Genomic DNA, 14631 nt, shown 5'->3' on the forward strand with positions numbered 1-14631 from the left:
TTATAACTACTGGGGCAGCACAGTGCTTGCAAGCATTGCAGAGTTCAGTCATTTGAAAGGTGAGAATCTCTCACATGTAGTTCAGGAACTCCACAGGAAGAGCGAGCTTATCACTGCATCCTTGCATGCACCAGTGATGGACAAAATAAATCTAACAACTAGCAACCTGCTCGATGCTTAGGAACGCATAAAGCTGTACCAAATAGAGAGAATACCAGAAAGAAGGGGGTGGGGTAGGCTGTGAGTGAAACAAGTAGTGCAGGGCACAAGCAGAGAAATGTCTTGAAAAGAAGAGATAGATGAATGTAGAAAAAGCTGAAATTTAAACTTGAACAATTGGAAAAATTAGATTGAAGACTGACAGACATATATGAGATACAGACAAACAAAAGGGAACAAGAGAGAGATCAACATACCCTAGAACTGGGTGGCCAACATGTGGCTCCGGAGCCACGTGCAGCTCTTCAGAAGTTCATATGCGGCTCCTTGTACAGGCACCAACTCCAGGGCTCGAGCTACAGGTGCCAACTTTCCAATGGGCCAGGGGGTGCTCACTTCTCAACCCCTGGCTCTGCCACAGACCCTGCCCCCACTCCACCCCTGCCCGCCCCCTCCCCTGAGCCAGCCATGCCCTCATATCCCCCACCCCCAGCCTCCTGCACACCACAAAACAGCTGAGTGGGAGGCACTGGGAGCAGGGGCCGGGGGGTGGTGGTGTGGAGCGGATGGGGAGCTGCTGATGTATTACTGTGGCTCTTTGGCAATGTACATTGGTAAATTCTGGCTCCTTCTCAGGCTCAGGTTGGCCACCCCTACCCTAGAAAGATATTGCAATTTAAGTTTGCTGTTGACAGCGTAATGTTTACTTGTTATAAAGAGAGGTTTGATTTTATATCCAAGGAAATTCTAGGGCAACCTTCAGAGATTTGACAGTACATGCAGTTGGGTCTGAAAACTCAGCATTCCTTATGTATAAAGGGAGGGAATAACTCTTAGAGTTAGAAGTTTCATTGTATTATAATGCTGAGTGGTTTGGGATTTTTTTTTAAACTATCAGGAGGAAAGTTTTTTGGGGTAAAGTTATGTCTTATGTATTTGTCAAGTGTGTAGCATAGTTATATCTACTGTGTGTTTGTGTATGCTTTTAAAGGGATATGCAAATGCTGAAGTTTTGCTTTTGTGCTATTTGGTTTTAAATTGGGGGGGGGGAAATCTTGTGGTTACCAAGTTATTCTAGTATAGAATTTATGAATATTAGGCAATCTGTTATTTTGACTAAAATCTTTGTTAGTGTCAAATCAAAAAAAAAAAAAGCAGGTATTTTAAAGTTTTCCTGGGAGGAGTAAGAAAGAACCCTTGGCCACCCTGAGTAATCCTTTTTGGTCTAGTCTCAGTCTGGAGAGAACTGCAAGTTTTACATGTTCTCCTAACATACCTGTAATTTAAGTTTCAAACGATAGAAAATATCCACTTAAATGTCCAGGCTACTAAAACTCACTATTTCTGACTAGTAAGACAATTTTGAAAAAAGAAAACCTGCCACCACATCCAGCACCAGATCTCCTAACACTCCAGAAACAATGCATACAAGCTTTGAAATTTACACTATTAAACTCAGATTAACCTCACAGCTGCATGTTTCCCCTACAGGTTCTGTGCAGCAACAGAACATGATTACATTCTTAGGCGTGTTCATACTGGCACTTTCATAGGCAACATTCCCATGGAGGGGACAGGTACAAGGGCATCAACCTGTTATTAGCGGGTACACGGGGCAGTACTGAAGATATATTTTGCTTCACATAACTGACAGTGAATTTGTTAAAAACAACTGCCTAAAGATTTGATTTCATTTCCACTCAAGTTTTTTTTAATGATGCGAAGAAAAAAAGCTTGCAGGAAAGAAGTCTATTGGAAAACATAGCAGTCTACTGGCTAAAAGAAACGTGTCACCTTTCATGAGAAAGTTGTTATCTGGGCTGTCAGTATCAACATGTTTCTTTTTAACTAATGTGTTAAGGATGTTATTGCTGGCACTGTTCCATTCAACTTCTTGTGCAGCTCCCCAGCTACTCTGTTCAAGGTGTTTTCTTTATGTCACTGGAACCAAACGGATTCAAACAGCATGTCACTGGAGTCTGGGATGCTGTTGATGGCAAGGCAACAGGAAGAACAGATTGAGGGACAGCACTATTTTGCAAAGAAAAGAAGGGGGAAAAAAATCATACTTCAGCAATGAAGTCTAAGCTTTACAGCCTAAGGACCAAAACATATTATATCAAAAAGGTCAAGAGGCCACATATCAATACTTTGGGGTAGATTCTGAGCTCTGCTTCTCTCCTTCTGCAGTATTCTGGTGGTACAAAAAGTGGAAGCTGTTCACACATCCCTTGCTGGTGACTTCTCAATGTGAATGAGACTCTAATATGGCTTAAAGATGGCACAGCCAGCTCCTACACTTCACACCCTTCATGCAGGAGCTGGTGAGTGACTGGAGCACATTGCTATCTACCAAGTGGTCCCTTGGGAACATTTTGCCAACTGGAGCACATTAAGCGGACCCCAGGATGGGGCAGAGATGCAGGGAGCTATAACTGGTTGTTGGTTCTCAGCTTCTCCTTTTCATTCCTGGATGGCTATGTGGGGGAAAGAGAGCCATTCTTTCCTAGGCACTCACCTAGGCTCAGACATACCCAAAACTCCTATCCCAATCTCTCTGCAGCTCCAACAACCGAGCAGGGAAGCAGGCAAAATAGCGAAAGATGCTAACTGTTCTCCTTCCTGTACTATGGTGTGGCATGCAGGCAGTGGGGGAGCTGCTGAGCAATTGCAGTAAGGAAGGACAGCTGCTCAGGGCATCCTGGCACAGTGCTGCTCCTGTCATTGTTCAGAGAATATATATGAATTATTGCACAAATTTGATTAGCCAACAGTTATGACTGCTCATTGTTAGTCCAAAATTTGTTTTTATTTTATATCAAATAATTTTGATAATTCATTAACACACCCATATAATGGAGTTACGTGAGCAGCATTCTAGTAAACTTAATTATGTCCTTCAGGCAGATGAAGGATTATCAGGATTGGTGGGTGAATGGAATAGCCAAGGTGTTGTGGGTGACATAATGGAGAAGAGCAACACAGAGTTTTCCCATGGTGAAGTGTGTATGTGTGGAGAACTAGGGTATTTGAATTGGCATTCAGATATGGCGTATGAAACATTGGATAGAGCACAGGCATAAAAGGGGTACAGTGTGGAGGAGGAGCTCTGATTTATCATTGTTCCCCGCTAATCTTCACCACCACTCCCCAAAGAGCCTTAAATGAAGAGAGTGATCAATTCTACATTTAAATGGATCATGGATGTGCTACCCTAATAGGGGTAGTAATTTTGAGAATTTCCCAATTTACCCCTTGCCCCACTGTTGTTATGAGATCAGCTCTGTTAGTGCATTGATGGAACATAAGCTACTCAAACTTATAAAGAAAATTTTCTAGAGAGACTCACTTCTAGCATGTCCAACATTTTCTTAACCTCAGAAACCATAATTAATGCAAAATCTTAAATCCTATTTTCTATCTTGTGTAACGACTTCAAAAAGTTTAACGATTTTTTCATGGTTAACCCTGTGCTACCAACACTTAGAATTTTATATGGGTAAAAAGACAGCAGGAAGGCAAAGAACAGCCTAACAAAATGGAGTTTGCCATCTAATGCAAATACAGACTCTTCAATATCAAACAATTAATAAATTTTACATAGATTTCCCACATTATCACACCCTGTATATTATACATATACAAAAAACCCCGATAAGACTCATCTAGTTGTGCACTATGTAGCCTGTATATCCAAACGATCTTATCACGGTTATCTTTGCCTGCTTTTTGTTAACCCCACTTTTTATGTCTCAAAATTAGACTGAACTCTTCAGGACAGAGACGGTCTTGTTATGTCTGTACAACACCTAGCACAATGGAGGATTCTGACTGTTGCCTCTAGGAGCTATTGTAGCAGTACCACTAATATGAAACTGTCAAACACTTTCCCTCTTGGACCAGCATACTGGAAAACCCCCACCCCCAAAAGAATTTTGGTTCGGTCACTTCTGAGCCGCCACATACTAATTAGCAACTTTCATTTTTAGATTGTATACTATAATGCTACTTGGAATGTTGTTCCACTATTCATCTGAGAGAAAACACATTCTAGTGGTTAATGCACAGGGCTGAGTCAGCTGTTATGGGTTCGATTTCTAACTATGGTACTATCCTACTCTGACCATGGGCAAGACACCTACCCTATCAGTTCTCTCATCTTTTAAAACAGGGATTAACCATTCTTGTTCCCTCTGAGGAATGGTGTGAGGATTACTTACAAATGGCTGTATAACACTGTGAGAAGTACTTCTTCCACTCTACCCATAGAATCGTAGGTCTGGAAAGGACCGAGAGGTCATCTAGTCCAGTCCCCTGCATTCATGGCAGGACTAAGTATTATCTACTCAGCACTGTAAGGCCTCAAATATAGAGTGCTGTGTCCACTTCTGGACACCACATTTCAGGAAGATGATGATAAACTGGAGAAAGTCCAGAGGAGAGCAACAAAAATAAAGGTTTGGAAAACATGACTTAGGAGTAAAGATTTTTTTTAAAATGGAGTGTGTTTAGTCTGGAGAAGAGAAGACTGTGGGAGGTCATGATAACAGTCTCCAAGTACATAAAAGGTTGTTATAAAAAGGAGTTGATAAACTGTTCTCCTTAACCACTGAGGACAGGAGAAGAAATAATGGGCTTAAATTGCAGCAAGGAAGATTTAGAATAGATACTAGGAAAAATTAAGGTAGTTAAGCACTGGAATAAATTACCTAGGGATGTTGTGCAATCTCCAACATTGGAGGTTTTTAAGAAAAGGTTAGACAAACGCATGTGACGGATGGTCTAGATAATACTTAGTCCTTCCTCTGTGCAGGGGACAGGACTAGATGACCTCTTGAGGTCTCTTCCAGTCCCACATCTGTATGATTCTCAGATATAAAATACATATAGCCATGATTCTTTTCAAACACTGAATCTATTGACCCCCCCCCCTTTAAAAATGTCCTAGTGTATTGACAAAAAGGCCTGAATATGAACCCCTTGCTCACCAGTGAAGTTAACAGGATTACTTGTGTGAATAACTGTTCAAAGTTAGAAAGCAGTTTACAATTTAGCGCTCAGTTACTTAAGTGAAGGCTGCACAATTTCAGATCAGGGTATTAGAATCTGAAAAAAATGGACTGACAGCATAACTTGGGAAACTATTAGTAGTGTTTCAATGGAGGACTTAAGTTATTAAATTAAACCTTTATTTTTCATTCTCTGGGTGCAGATGCTCTTTTAAGGGGATTTATCAGATAACGTGGACACTCTGGTAACAGGGTTTTGACAATAAATGACCGTTCAGAGTTCGCTGAAGAATGCTGACGTACGTAAGTCTTAAGTTATCTTTAATGGCTGTAAATTTGTTAATTTTACAAGTCTACATCTGTAGATAAGTGATATGACTCTTAAAAACTTCACTGCTGCCCAAAGGGTTTTGAATGAGAGAAGTAAAACTGATTAGCCTTGTTAATTTCACTCTGCTGTTTGGCAAAAGTGTCAGGCATCACTAGAGGCTCTTCAAATTCCTGAAGAGATTTACATTTAAAAACTTGGTCAAGATTGAACAGTGATTTTTTTTTTTGATTGCTCACATCAAGACTCCCTGTAGGGGGTTTGATTTTCAGTAAATGCTGAGCACCCACGTGCTAACTCAGCCTCCTTAAAGACGTCTCAAGTTGGACACCCAAATGTTGAGACATCTAAAGTAATCAGTAATTTATAAAAATATTGTTTTTTGGGGGGTTTATAAACAGAATTTTAAATTACACAGAAATTGATAAGTTTAGACCCCCACAATTGCCAGGAAAAACTTTTGACTCTGGTGGACACTGGCTTTTTCCACACTCTGTGTTTGGCCCGGAGACTTTCCTACAGTTACATACTGTTTCCTACAGAAACAATCAGGGTTCAAAAAAAACTAGATAAGTTCATGGTGGATAGGTCCCCAAAAGGCTATTAGCCAGGATGGGCAGGGATAGTGTTCCTAGCCTCTGTTTGCCAGAAGCTGGGAATGGGTGACAGGGGATGGATCACTTGATGATTACCTGTTCTGTTCACTCCCTCTGAAGCACCTGGCCTTGGCCACTGTCAAAAGACAGGATACCGGGCTAGATTGATCTTTGGTCTGACCCAGTATGGCTGTTCTTATAATCCTGTAAGTCTGTGATTACCTCAAATAGTATCCTGCCAAGGGATATTTTGCCTTAATTTTGACTTCCTTGAGAAGGATGTGGTTTTTAATCGGCTTGTTTCCTGTTGGTGGTAAGTCATAGCTATTACTCCATTGACTTGTATAGTGGTTAATGGATAGTGCCCACAAAGATTACATAAAATACTTGTCCCTGACAGGGATATGAAGGAGGTCTAACTCCCCCATTGTGCACTATCCATTAACCACCATATGAGTCAACAGAGTAATAACACTTGAGATAGCTATGACTTACCTTCCTCCACCAACAGGAAACAAGCATATTCCTGGTTAGGTACAACTATTTTCATGTAATCTTTGTGGGCGTGAATGAAATTAAACTAGACACTTCATGCCTTTGGGGTGGAGTCCTAGGCAAAAGGCATGTTTACACAGCAGGGAGTCTGATGGAACAACACTGTGCCCAGTGGAACTAGGTATCTGGACAGCAGGTTCCAATACTCAGAGGGGAGTGCCAGATAGAAGGTCAGTGCCTTGCCACTGTGCCTAGGGACCCCGATATAGGGGCAGTGGTTGTATTCTGTTCATACACCAGGAGCTTGAAACACCCCAGGGGATCCAGAGCAGCAGAGACTTGGATTCCCCTTACAGTTCTAGTAAGTGGCCAGCGGGGAGCACTCCCTAGGATCTGTGACAGTTGGAATAAAAAAAAAAAAAAAATTCAGCATCTCCATGTACCACAGCCCAGCTTTCCTCTCCACTGCCTCCAGCTTCTTGGCAGTGATTACCCCAGTCACAGAATGCACTGGCTGCATGTTAGTCCCTTCGTTGCCCCTGCATCGTCTCCTAGTCTCCTGCACCTCACTGCCTCTCCAGCACAGGCCAGTTCTCTCTCTTCTCCCTGGAGCGGTGGTCACTGGCATGTGATCAATCGTTGAAGATGCAGGAACAATGTAGGTGAAAAAGAGCAAGTCCCCCATTTCCTACCACACAGCCATAACCCCCTCTTTTGCACCAAATCCATGCACTACTCCAACACCCCCACGTTCCTCCCTCACTGTTGGGACCTCCCCTATTTCTCCACAATGTTTTAACTACTCCAATATTCCCTTTGCTGTGCTACTTGCTCTGATCACCCACATACCCCTGCTGTTTCAAGACCCCCTAAACACAGGGTTCTACCCTGCTCTGTGCTATTGCATACCCCAATAAGCATAATGGGGCTATGAGGTGGGTAATTGCTACATGAACTGCTCATAGGTACTTGGACATAACAAAGGAAAGGAGAGCAGAGATGCAGAGTCCCTACCCCAAACCCAGCTCTAGGATGTTGGGAAGGGACTCGACACATGCTCAGAGCATGCTTGTTCTTAGCTCCCAAATATCTTGGTGCTATGTACTGGGCCAAGCCCCACATATGCCCATTCCCAGCTTCTCACCCTAGCCTCAACATTATATGTCTGTGTTTTGAAGGGGACATGTTTTGAAGGGGACACAGATGTAAAGGTAGAACTGAAGCCCACATGCATCCCTCAATGCACAACTTACCCCCCTTTCTCCCCATACTCCCGCACTGCTGACTGCCCACTTCTCCCAGAAAAGCAGCACCGGCGGGAGGGGAAGGAAGAACAAAGCTTAATGTCCCTTCCCCACTTCCTGAAGCAACACAGGGAAAACACAAATGGGGTAGGAAGTGCTGGTTTCATTTCTCTCCAACTGGGAAGAAATGGAGAGAATGGGAGCATCCTCCTTCGGTCTTGGAAGGAATGGGGAGGGGAGGGGTATCTGTACTGTAGAGGAAGGCACATATGATTACGCTTCACTCCCTACCACCATCTCCCAGTAGGCCAATCTTCCTCCTTATAGTTCTGCTCTGCCAGCACTTCTGAGCACTCAGATAGAAGGGGTCCCTTTGAGGAGGGTCCTTTATTAGTTGAGGAATGGCAGAGAAACTACTTTTGGAAACCAATTTCTTCATCAAAGCTCTAGTCAACCTGGGTTTTCAAAGACAGTGATTGGACAATCCTGTAGGGATTGTCACTGTAGGGAGTCAAAGAATGTGCTGTTTTCTCGGTAGGTGTGCCAGAGCACAGCCCAGTGAAGCCAAGCCCCTCAACCGATACCCTTCCCAACTCCTCTCCCTCACCTCCCCAACTACCCTTCACTGCCGATCCCCCATATTCCCTAGCTCTGCTTCAAAAATGTTAAAAGTCTAAAAATATTATAAGCGACTCGTGTTAGAGGGAATGTGTATCAAGAATCCCTGGACTAAGTGACAGAGCAACTTGCTTTCCTTTGATCACACTCAGTCCCACTGTTCAGGAAATGATTGAGAGGCATGATTATATTATCTATGTGACGGGTTCGGTCACAGAGACCACCTTGGGACTGTCACCTGATGTGCTGAAACTACCTCTGAGCCAGTTTGGGACTCCAGAACCCTGTCTTGTTGAGGCAGACATGCTAGCCTGCTGCAACACAAACCCAGGGTCTGAACCATGCCCCCAAAGCTGCAGACTTAACGGAAAACAGCTCAGCAAGTACTCCTGTCTCTAGCACCCAGACACCGAACTCCCAATGGGATCCAAATCCCAAATAAATCCGTTTTACTCTGTATAAATCTTAGACAGGGTAAACTCATAAATTGCCCTCTATAACACACAGAGAGATATGCACAGCTGTTTGCTCCCCCAGGTATTAATCACTTACTCTGGGTTAAGAAAATCACTTTTGTTTATTAAGTATAAAAAGTAGGATTTAAGTGGTTTCAAGTAATAACAGACAGAACAATAAGTTACCAAGCAAAATAAAACAAAATACGCAAGTCTAAGCCTAATACATTAAGAAACTGAATAGAGGTAAATCTCACCCTCAGAGATGTTCCAATAAGCTTCTTTCACAGACTTGACTCTTTCCTAGTCTGGGCCCAATCCTTTCCCCTAGTACAGTCCTAGTTAGTCCCAGCTCAGGTGGTAACTAAAGGATTTCTCATGACTGGCAGCCCCCTTTGTTCCGTTCCACCCCCTTTTATATCTTTGGCACAATGCGGGAATCTTTTGTCTCTCTGGGTTCCCATCTCTCCTTCTAAATGGAAAAGCACCAGGTTTAAGATGGATTCCAGTGTCATGTGATATGGTCACATGTCACTGTAAGACCTCATTCTTCATTACCCACCTCACTACACAGGAAGGCTTGCAGGTAATAAACCCATTCACAACCAGTTGTCCTAGTCAACGGGAGCCATCAAGATCCTAAGCCATCATTAATGGCCCACACTTTTTGCATAAGTACAATAGGACCTCAGAGTAATACTACACATTTCTAGTTTTAGATACAAGAATGATACATTCATACAAATAGAATGAACACACTCAGTAGATTATAAGTTTTGTAATGATGCCTTATAAGAGACCTTCTGCATGAAGCATATTCCAGTTACATTATATTCACACTAGTTAGCATATTTCCATAAAACATATGGAGTGCAACGTTACAATCTTAACTGCTTACCTGAGTCTTCCTCTTATCTCTAATTAATGCCAATTTCTTGAACAATACTATGGAAGTAACAATCAGAATCTGCATGTGGATTTTAATATCTCACTTAAGCCAGAAATTTTGATGTCTGGGCAAAGCTTCCTAAAAGGAGACCCCGCAGAATTCACGTAGAGAGCAAAGACAACACTTTTTCACACCTTGAGCTACCCAGTTTCTGTGATAGTAGATGGTCTGCAAACCTTTGGCTTCCAGAAACCCCTAGTCCTGCAGCATATGTGCATTTCACACTTTTGGAGCATTAGTTAGTTTATGCTGACATGGAGATTTAAACTTAAAACTTAATTACAGCAGAGCTACTGCTCTGCTGTAACTGAAATTGCCACCTTTCCCTTTCATATAATTTTGCAAGCTGCCAAAAATATTTAACCAACCCTGGTTATTCTACACCCCTCCTTACCTCACAGTCTACTTACTACTATTGTGTTCCCCCCCACCAACATCCAAAGTTCCCTTTAATGAAACAAAGCAGACAAACCCAGAAGCAGCTGACACACAGGGTTGCAGAGGTGTTGAAGGTATGTATGCCTCTGCTGCCCCTGACTGTCAGCAAGAGCTGGAAACTGACTTGCTGCTTAGGGGGCCATTCCTCAACACACTGAGTGGCCTGTGCCACAGTGTAGATCCTTTCGAGAGAAGGCTTGCTCTTTAGCATAAGAGTGAAATCAAAAAAAAAGTCTCTTTATGCTACTACGGTGCAGAAAAATAATTTCCATTTCTGGATGTTTGTTGGATATTTTGTCTTCACTAAGCCTGCAAGAGGAGGGAGTTGCAGCACTGCTTCGCAACAGAATCTATGGATAAACCTAACGCCAGTTTGAGGGCCATACTGGACAAGAGAACTCAGAAGCAATGTTTTCTACTTTTTCCAGTAAGCTGGGTTTAAAGAATCCTCATTCTGCAAAGAAAGATTTAGCTTGTCCTATGAAGCTACTGATGCAGAACAGACTACCAGAATTCAGTAGGTTGGATTTGGCCATATACAGGCTGCCCCCCTCCCCCCCCCCGCCAAAGCTGCAAGGAGACTGTATACCAACTACAAAGAACGAACAGTGGTTTTCCTTCAAGAAACAGTACATTTGTTATGAATTTTTAATCACTGAATGCTAATATATAGCAATTTTGACTTCACATCTATATCTGCTTACACTGGGCCATGTCCATTTGCACAGACCAGAGGTTAAATCTTTTTTGGTTACAAGGAAGAATTTAAATGGCTATGCTGCAGTGAGCTTATTAATTTATTTTAAAACAGTGTTCCAGATGTTGATGATCCTGCCCCTTTTGTGGGAAATATTTACAGCCTACATAAAAAGCTGAATTCTCATTCACAGCATTCTGAAAAGCATAAACACACAAAAAGCTTTCTGAATCAGAAAGTCAATTTTAATTCCTTGAATGAAAGCATGAGTCCACTCACTCTGGCAAAGATTATTAAATTTTGACCTTCAATCATATGCCACATAAAAGGCCGGGAGAGAACTCAGCAGAAGAACTATGAAGGAAGTAACAAAGTGAATACGTTTCAGCATGACATTTATGGTCCAAGGAGACTAAGGCTATGGCTACACTACAGAGCCTGCAGCAGCCCACAGACAGCACGCTGTCGGTGTAACTTACGTCGCTCGGATGGGGGTGGGGGTAGGAGAGAGATCTTATTTGCACCGCTGAGTGACATAAGCTGTAGTAAGTACATAGCCTCAAAAAACAATTCTGACAGTGAGAGATACCATACTAAGGCTGAAACAAAGATCTTAATGTAAAAGGGTTAGTGCATAAAAAATGAGCGAATCAGTTTCATCTTGTGAATTCCATACACACTGCAGAGGGTACAAGGCAAAATGTACCTTTAGAGCCCTCTCCTCATGATGGCTATATAACCACTTGCTGCAGCCTCTAGCAGAATATTTAAAGACACTACTACATTCAAAAAGAAAAGGAGTACTTGTGGCACCTTAGAGACTAACCAATTTATTTGAGCATGAGCTTTCGTGAGCTACAGCTCACTTCATCGGATGCATACCGTGGAAACTGCAGAAGACATTATATACACAGAGACCATGAAACAATACCTCCTCCCACCCCACTCTCCTGCTGGTAATAGCTTATCTAAAGTGATCATCAAGTTGGGCCATTTCCAGCACAAATCCAGGTTCTCTCACCCTCCGCCTCCCCCACACACACACACACAAACTCACTCTCCTGCTGGTAATAGCTTATCCAAAGCGACCACTCTTCTTACAATGTGCATGATAATCAAGGTGGGCCATTTCCCACTGAGAGTTACCAAAAGCAACTACAGCATTTGCTCAAGAAACTTCCTGAAAAAGCACAAGATCAAATCCGCACAGACACACCCCTGGAACTCCGACCTGGGATATTCTATCTACTACCCAAGATCCATAAACCTGGAAATCCTGGGCGCCCCATCATCTCAGGCATTGGCATCCTGACAGCAGGATTGTCTGGCTATGTAGACTCCCTCCTCAGGCCCGACGCTACCAGCACTCCCAGCTACCTTCGAGACACCACTGACTTCCTGAGGAAACTACAATCCATCGGTGATCTTCCTGATAACACCATCTTGGCCACTATGGATGTAGAAGCCCCCTACACCAACATTCCACACAAAGATTGACTACAAGCCATCAGGCTGAACTTCGTGACTTTGTCCTCACCCGTAACTATTTCACATTTGGGGACAATGTATACCTTCAAACCAGCGGCACTGCTATGGGTACCCACATGGCCCCACAGTATGCCAAAATTTTATGGCTGATTTAGAACGACTCTTCCTCAGCTCTCGTCCCCTAATGCCCCTACTCTACTTGCGCTATATTGATGACATCTTCATCATCTGGACCCATGGAAAAGAAGCCCTTGAGGAATTTCACCATGATTTCAACAATTTCCATCCCACCATCAACCTCACCCTGGACCAGTCCACACAAGAGATACTCTTCCTGGACACTACAGTGCTAATAAACGATGGTCACATAACCACCACCCTATACCGGAAACCTACTGACCGTTATTCCTACTTACATGCCTCCAGCTTTCACTCAGATCGCACCACACAATCCATTGTCTACAGCCAAGCTCTACGATACAACTGCATTTGCTCCAACCCCTCAGACAGAGAAACACCTACAAGATCTCCATCAAGCTTTCTTACAGCTACAATACCCACCTGCTGAAGTGACGAAACAGACTGACAGAGCCAGAAGAGTACCCAGAAGTCACCTACTACAGGACAGGCCCAACAAAGAAAATAACAGAACGCCACTAGCCGTCACTTTCAGCCCCCAACTAAAACCTCTCCAGCGCATCACCATGGATCTACAACCTATCCTGAAGGACGACCCATCACTCTCACAGATCTTGGGAAACAGGCCAGTCCTTGCTTACAGACAGCCCCCCAACCTGAAGCAAATACTCACCAGCAACCACACACCACACAACAGAACCACTAACCCAGGAACCTATCCTAGCAACAAAGCCTGTTGCCAACTGTGTCCACATATCTATTCAGGGGACACATTCATAGGGCCTAATCACATCAGCCACACTATCAGAGGCTCGTTCACCTGCACATCTACCAGTGTGATATATACCATCATGTGCCAGCAATGCCCCTCTGCCATGTACATTGGTCAAACTGGACAATCTCTACGTAAAAGAATAAATGGACACAAATCAGACGTCAAGAATTATAACATTCATAAACCAGTCGGAGAACACTTCAATCTCTCTGGTCACTCGATTACAGACCTAAAAGTTGCAATATTACAACAAAAAGACTTCAAAAACAGACTTCAACAAGAGACTGCTGAATTGGAATTAATTTGCAAACTGGATACAATTAACTTAGGCTTGAATAGAGACTGGGAGTGGATGGGTCATTACACAAAGTAAAACCATTTCCCCATGTTTATTCCCGCCCACCACCACCAGCACTGCTCCTCAGACATTCTCGTCAACTGCTGGAAATGGCCCACCTTGATTATCACGACAAAAGGTTCTCCCCCTCTCCCCTGCTGGTATTAGCTCATCTTAAGTGATCACTCTCCTTACAGTGTGTATGATAACACCCATTGTTCCATGTTCTCTGTGTATATAAATCTCCTCACTGTATTTTCCGCTGAATGCATCCGATGAAGTGAGCTGTAGCTCACGAAAGCTTATGCTCAAATAAACTGGTTAGTCTCTAAGGTGCCACTAGTATTCCTTTTCTTTTTTGCAAATACAGACTAATGGCTGCTATTCTGAAACCAGCAATTTTAATGTAAATATATCTGTTAGCTTAATGCTGGGGAAAAAAATGATACTAGGTTCTCTTGTGGCTTCCTGTAGTATTAGTTTTCATGTATTCATAAGTGGCTGAAGAAGCAGAGTCAGGTTCCTGGTTGTGTGTGAAAAAAGTGTTTTCTTCTACCAGACAGTATGACAATGTCACCTCTGATATTAAGTGGCAGCATGTTCCGAACCTTAAGGCTTGTCTACACTACCACGCAGGGTCAATTTAAGATACACAGCTTCAGCTACATGAATAGTGTAGCTGAAGTTGACATACTTAGATTGTGATAAGTCGACAGCTGACGTTTTCCCGTCGACTCCGCTTGCGCTTCTTGTTCTGATGGAGTACCAGAGTCGACAGGAGAGCGCTCAGCGGTCGATTTATCGCGCCTATACAAGACGCGATTGATCTAGCGGGGGGTTGATTGATCACTGCCCACCAATCTGGCGGGTAGTATAGACAAGCCCTTAGCGAGTGACCCACTGAG

At 43.1% G+C, this 14631-nt stretch overlaps 1 protein-coding gene across 9 annotated transcripts in view; it reads right to left on the bottom strand.

Annotated features, from left to right (window-relative positions):
- ITSN1 (intersectin 1) overlaps positions 1 to 14631 on the bottom strand; it is a 222775-nt gene that overhangs the window by 188590 nt on the left and 19554 nt on the right. Inside the window, exon 1 of one of the 9 annotated variants that reach the window (XM_073361546.2) lies at positions 1954 to 2177. The exons of the other annotated variants lie outside the window; for them this stretch is intronic. The gene's annotated coding sequence lies outside the window, so the exon portion shown is untranslated. Of the gene's footprint in view, positions 1 to 1953; positions 2178 to 14631 lie in introns of those variants that run through there. 9 annotated transcript variants of the gene reach the window in all.

Source organism: Lepidochelys kempii, chromosome 1, assembly GCF_965140285.1.
Source record: "Lepidochelys kempii isolate rLepKem1 chromosome 1, rLepKem1.hap1, whole genome shotgun sequence".
Classification (NCBI taxonomy): Eukaryota; Metazoa; Chordata; order Testudines; family Cheloniidae; genus Lepidochelys; species Lepidochelys kempii.